We start from the raw sequence: 5,939 nt of genomic DNA on the forward strand, positions 1-5,939 counted from the left end.
CCAAGAGCAAGTTACTCCCTGGCACGTTGGAAAAAACACTCAGTTGTTTTTTTAGTTCTTTTTGTTGTTTGTCTGTTTTTGCCTGTCCCATCGTCTTCGAAGTTTCATTCGATATTACCTCCACGCTGCTACACTGATCCGCGGAGTCCCCCATGGACTGCACTGACACCTCAGTGGGTTCGTTGTACTGTAGCTGTCACCGCGCGGCAGTGGACACAGGGAACCACGATGCTAAGTCACCAGGATGGCCTACAGAGGAGAAGATCTGCACTGCTGCCAATTTGCAACTCCTCTGTCATTCGGTTCTCATCAGCTGGTGTTCACTATGGCCTAGCTAGGTGTGTTCTTTAGTCAATCGCGTCACGCATTTACGCTTAACCATCATATCCTCCTAAGTCCCGAGCAGTCGACCCCTAATAACGTATAACACACTCTACTATCCTCACTCTCTCTCATCATCACACTCCCGTAACCTGACACGCACACATATCTAATCTTGCTCACAGCCGGCGGTGCACCACCTACACCTCCCTCCCCCTGTTTCCAACCTCAAAAAAAGTTATTGAGAAGGTGAACGAGGCTGCAGGCTGATGTTACTAGGGAGGTCATTTTAGGTTTGGGGATCTAGCGTGACAAGGCTGTACTATACGCTTCTTCCATTAATAAATTTCGGCATTAATTAGGCCAGATCGGAGATACAGAACTTTTAGTGTTTGTTCAGGAAAATTTGAGCAACCATCGTGAATTGGAAGTGTATGCATAAATGATACTTGACTAATTTGGTTTAATCACTCAGTTCGGCAGTCCTCTTTCTCCTCTACACAGACCCTCGGATGTCCAGTGGGTGTTAAATGACCCAACCTTTAGTCTTCCGTCGTCAGAATTGTGGTGAGATTCTTTGTCAAAACATTTCACGTCTTCAGTATAAGAGCCTTCCACTTGCAAATAATTTTGATGATGGTAATATGGGTGAAACGCTGTTAACGTCGTCTCTTTTCCGCCGTTCGTATGGAGAGGTTAAGTCTTCCCATTCAAGGCGACACTAACACCCTAGACGCCACGTTCTTGGCATCAGAGATATTTTCCCTCCTCTTGCGGCCAGTCAGTGGGGTCGGCTGTGTGTTGTTTGTGTGTATGTGTGCTTGTTTTGAGTGCGTTTGTGAATGCGCGGAGAGTGAAAATGTACACAAGTGTCAGGAGAGTATATGTGTACGTGTGTGTGTGTGTTGTGGGTGTGTGTGTGTTGAGGGGAGGTGAGGAGTTGCGGGGGGAGGGGGGGTAGAGGATGAAGGTATTGTGAGTGTAATGCATGCCTTACACTGTGGGAGCAAAGGATTTGGAACGTGTATATATTTAGATATATATATATTTATATATATATATAGATGTTTGTATGTAGTGGTGGGTTGGGGTGGGAGTTATGGGGCGTATGTTTATGTGCTTTTGTACAAGTAAGTGTTAATCTCTGTGAGCTGTGTGTTTGTGTGTGTGTGTGTGTTGCCGTGGTGGAAGCTGCGATACGTAGACTAGAATGAGTGTGTGGAGGAGGGGGTAGAGGAGGTGCAAGGTAATGTGTGTGTGTGTGTGTGTGTGTGTGTTGGAGTCATGTACGTTTATATGTATTTGACTGTGCTTTCATATGTGCTTGTACAAGTAAGTGTTCATCTCTGTGAGTGTGTGTTTGTGTTTGTGTGTGTGTGTGTGTGCCGTGGAAGCTGCGATACTTAGACTAGAACTGAGTGTGTGGAGGAGGGGGGTAGAGGAGGTGCACGGTTAATGCGTGTGTGTGTGTGTGTGTGTTGGAGCTCATGTACGTTTATATGTATTTGACTGTGCTTTCATATATGTGAAACTGCATGTCTGGTGCATTTCTGTTATGCATGTGTGGGTGTATGTGTGAATGTGTGTCTTCATTTTTTACATTTATTTGCTTATTTATCACCATTGTTGTCTTATTTATTTATTTATTTATGTTTTATTATTATCATTTTATTAGTATTACTAATATTATTACTACTACCTTTTTCTATATTATAATTATTATTTATTTATTTATTTATTTATTTATTTATGCAAGCTTATCTATTATTTATTCCCCCGTTTTTTTTTGTTTTTTTTTTCTTTTTTTTTTTTTTTGGTTTTTTTTTTTGTGTGTGTGTGTGTGTGGTTGTGTGTTTTTTTATTTTTTTTTTTTTTTTTTTTTTTTTTTTTCCCAAGGCCTGACTAGCGCGTTGGGTTACGCTGCTGGTCAGGCATCTGCTTGGCAGATGTGGTGTAGGTCGTATATGGTTTTGTCCGAACGCAGTGACGCCTCTTGAGCTACTGATGAAACTGAAAAACTAACCACTTCGCCACTGACAATCTTCACTCCAATCGTCCAACTAGGGGACGCAACTTCTCTCCATCCTGTGGAGAAAAGAGATAATGTCACCGCCTGCCTGACGATAAACAGCTGGCAACAAAGCACACAGAGCCAGCATTCATATCTTTCCTTCGCGGATCACAGGAACCATTTTCTTCTTCTTTTTATCATTTTTATTTTTAGAGTGATAAACTTGCTAATTTCTCCAGGAGGACGTGTTGCGGAAGTTCATTCACAGCGGGTGAATTCAGTCGGACTCGTCGCACGTTCGACTAGTGCCGCTGTGGCCGATAGGTTAACTCACTCATACGGCCGTTCCTCTATTCCTCCTCTACACAGACTACTCGGATGTCATGTGGGTGTTTGAATGACCCACCGTTGCTTCCGCGTTAGAATTGTGGTATTCTTTGTAACTTCATTTCAGTTTCAGTTGCTCAAGGAGGCGTCACTGCGCTCGGACAAACCATATACGCTACACCACATCTGCCAAGCAGATGCCTGACCAGCAGCGTAACCCAACGCGCTTAGTCAGGCCTTGAGAAAAAAAAAAAAAAAAAAAAAAAAAAAGGGGGGGGGAATAAATAATAGATAAGCTTACATAAATAAATAAATAATAAATAAATAGTAATTATAATATAGAAAAAGGTAGTAGTAATAATAATAGTAATACTAATAAAATGATAATAATAAAAAATAAATAAATAAATAAATAAATAAGACAACAATGGTGATAATTAAGCGAATGAATGTAAAATATGACGACACACATTCACACATACACCCACACATGCATAACAGAAATGCACCAAACATGCAGTTTCACAGATATGAAAGTACAGTCAAATACATATAAACGTACATGAGCTCCAACACACACACACACACACACACACACACACATTACCTTGCACCTCCTCCAACCCCCTCCTCCACACACTCATTTCTAGCCTACGTATCGCAGCTTCCACGGCACACACACACACACACACACACACACACACACACACGCACGCAAACACACACTCACAGAGATGAACACTTACTTGTACAAGCACACACATATACGCCCATATCTCCCACCCCCAACCCCCACACATATATACAAAGATATATATATATATATATATATATATATATATATATATACACACACACACACACCCGTACACAGATCTCTCCTGACACTTGTGTACACTTACACTCTCGCGCATTCACAAACGCACTCAAAAACACAGACCCACACATCCACACAAACACACACATCCACACACGCACACGCACAGAGGCTGCCAAGAGGGATGGGAAAAGATCTCTGATGCCAAGAACGTGGCGTCTAGTGTGTTGCTCAGTCTATTGTATTTGGAAAGGCCCACAGAGACTCTGTTCCGTTTTGAAGAAATTTGCGCAATGTTGGTTTGGAAATGATGCCGATATTTGTTTGATTTGCAAAGCATCGTGCTCTACCTTTCATGTTAGACTTTCGGCCGCTCCCTCTCTCTGCTTTTATTTCTTTGAGGCGATCGATGGTGTGATGGCCTTGTACCTGTTCTTTTTGGTATTCTTTGACTTTTCTGAGAATTTCCGATTTTCCTAGATGTAGGCCGCTCGTTGGTGTTGCGTTACCAGCAAGTCTGTCAGCTCGCTCATTTCCCTTAACACCTGCATGTCCCGGGCAGTATGACCATGTGAGTTTTTTAATCTGAAAGTTGCGCATTGCCTTATGCCACTCTGGGCTTCCCATTCCGTTTTCAATTTTCTGTATGAGGTTCATTGAGTCGGTTAGAATCATGGCATGTTGGTTTCCGGGCGTATGGATGGACGATAGCCACTGGAGGGCATGTGTCGCAGCTTCAACTTCCATCGTTAGGCTGGAGGTTGTGACTTTGTAGGCAGCATTCTCTTCCCAAATTGTTTTTCCATTTTGTTTCGCAGTGAATCCCCAACCAGACTGGTCTTTGGTGACTGAGCCATCTGTGTATATGATGATGTCCTCTTCTTTACTGTTTTCTTCTATGAGTAGCTTCACTTCCGCATCTGTTTTGCCCTCTGGCCATTCCCGACAATGTCTTCCTAGAGTGGGTGAAATGACTGTGTTGAATAGATGGTTGAGGTTTTTGGGGTTTTTCTCCCATTCTTTTGTTTCTTTCAGGTCTTGTAGTCGGCATACTAGCTGGATTGTGTCTTCTGCTTGTCCCATCCATGATCTTCCTCGTCCTAGACGGCTGCCTTTTGGTTCTTTGACTGCGTCATGCAGTGGGTTTTGAGGGTTTTCTAATGCTTTGAAGTAGGTCTTGACCTGTTCTAACTTGTTTCTGGCCTGTACTGAAGGAAGGTCAAGCAGGTATCGCATGGTTTCTGTGGGCGTGTCTTTTGTTGTTCCAAGGATCAGCCTCATAGCTTCATTTTGTACTCTTTCTAATTTTAGGAGGTTGCTTTGAGACGGTGTTGTAAGCCCAAGTCCGTAGTCGATCACGCTGAGGACGAGTGATTGGTATAGCAGGAAGAGGTGGCGTTGTTCAATTCCTTTGGTTGCCATTGCTTTTAAGACTGAAAGGCCCTTTTTGCATTTGAGAACAGTATTTTCCGTATGTTTTCTGAAGGTCAGCATCCTGTCGAAGTGTATTCCTAGGTAGCGTAGGCATTCAGTTTTCTCAATTTGAATTCCATCGAATGACACAGAAGGTGGTGATTTGCTCGCGGTTTTGTTGTTAAGGGTGCACAGCAACGTTTGGGCTTTCGCTGGATTGATGGAAGATCCTGTGTCTTTGCACCATTGAGCAATATTGTTTAGTTGTTTCTGGACGGCTTCAGTTCTTTCCTGAGCATCTTTCGAAGTTTTGAAGACCAGGCCATCATCCGCAAGGGTAAGCACCCGAGCAATTCCATTGTTGTTTAAGTCTGCAAGGCCCTTCGTGTAGACATTGTAGAGGACAGGAGAGAGCGGAGACCCTTGTGGCAGTCCCATGGATAGTTTAGAAGGTGCAGACATCCAATCTCCGAGGCGTAGGACGACAGTTCTTTCCTGAAGCGCTGCTGCTATCCATCTTGTCAGTGTCAAACTTACTCCATAACTTAGTAGCAGCTCCATGAGGTGCGCAAACTGGACTTTATTGTAGGCATCTTCAAGGTCAATTGCTACTGCTAGTGTTTCTTCTTTTCTTTGGAATCCTTCATACACCTCATATGCAAAAGCAGCTGCATTTTCCCATGTGGACTTGCCTGTTCTGTAACCACCTTGATTTGAAGGGAGAATGTGCCTGTGTTCAAGATCCCTTGCAAGTTTCCTGGCTATCATGCGTTCCATGAGCTTTCCAGCAATGTTTTGCATGGTTAGGATCCGGTAGCCGCTTACCTGATGATGGTCCTTTCCTGGTTTTGGTATGGGTTTTAAGAAGCTGTGTGTCCAGTCCTCCGGCACTTGTCCATTGTGGAAACTGTTTTGATATAGACTGAAAAGTTTGCTTCTGTCTTCTTCCGATAGCTCCTTGATGTCTGAGTAACGAACTTTGTCTGGGCCAGGAGCCGATTCTTTCTTGCATTTAGCTATTGCCTCGTTTAGATCATCCATTGTCAAGTC

The sequence above is a fragment of the Babylonia areolata genome, chromosome 3 (genome assembly GCF_041734735.1).
Source record: "Babylonia areolata isolate BAREFJ2019XMU chromosome 3, ASM4173473v1, whole genome shotgun sequence".
NCBI classification, from domain to species: Eukaryota; Metazoa; Mollusca; class Gastropoda; order Neogastropoda; family Buccinidae; genus Babylonia; species Babylonia areolata.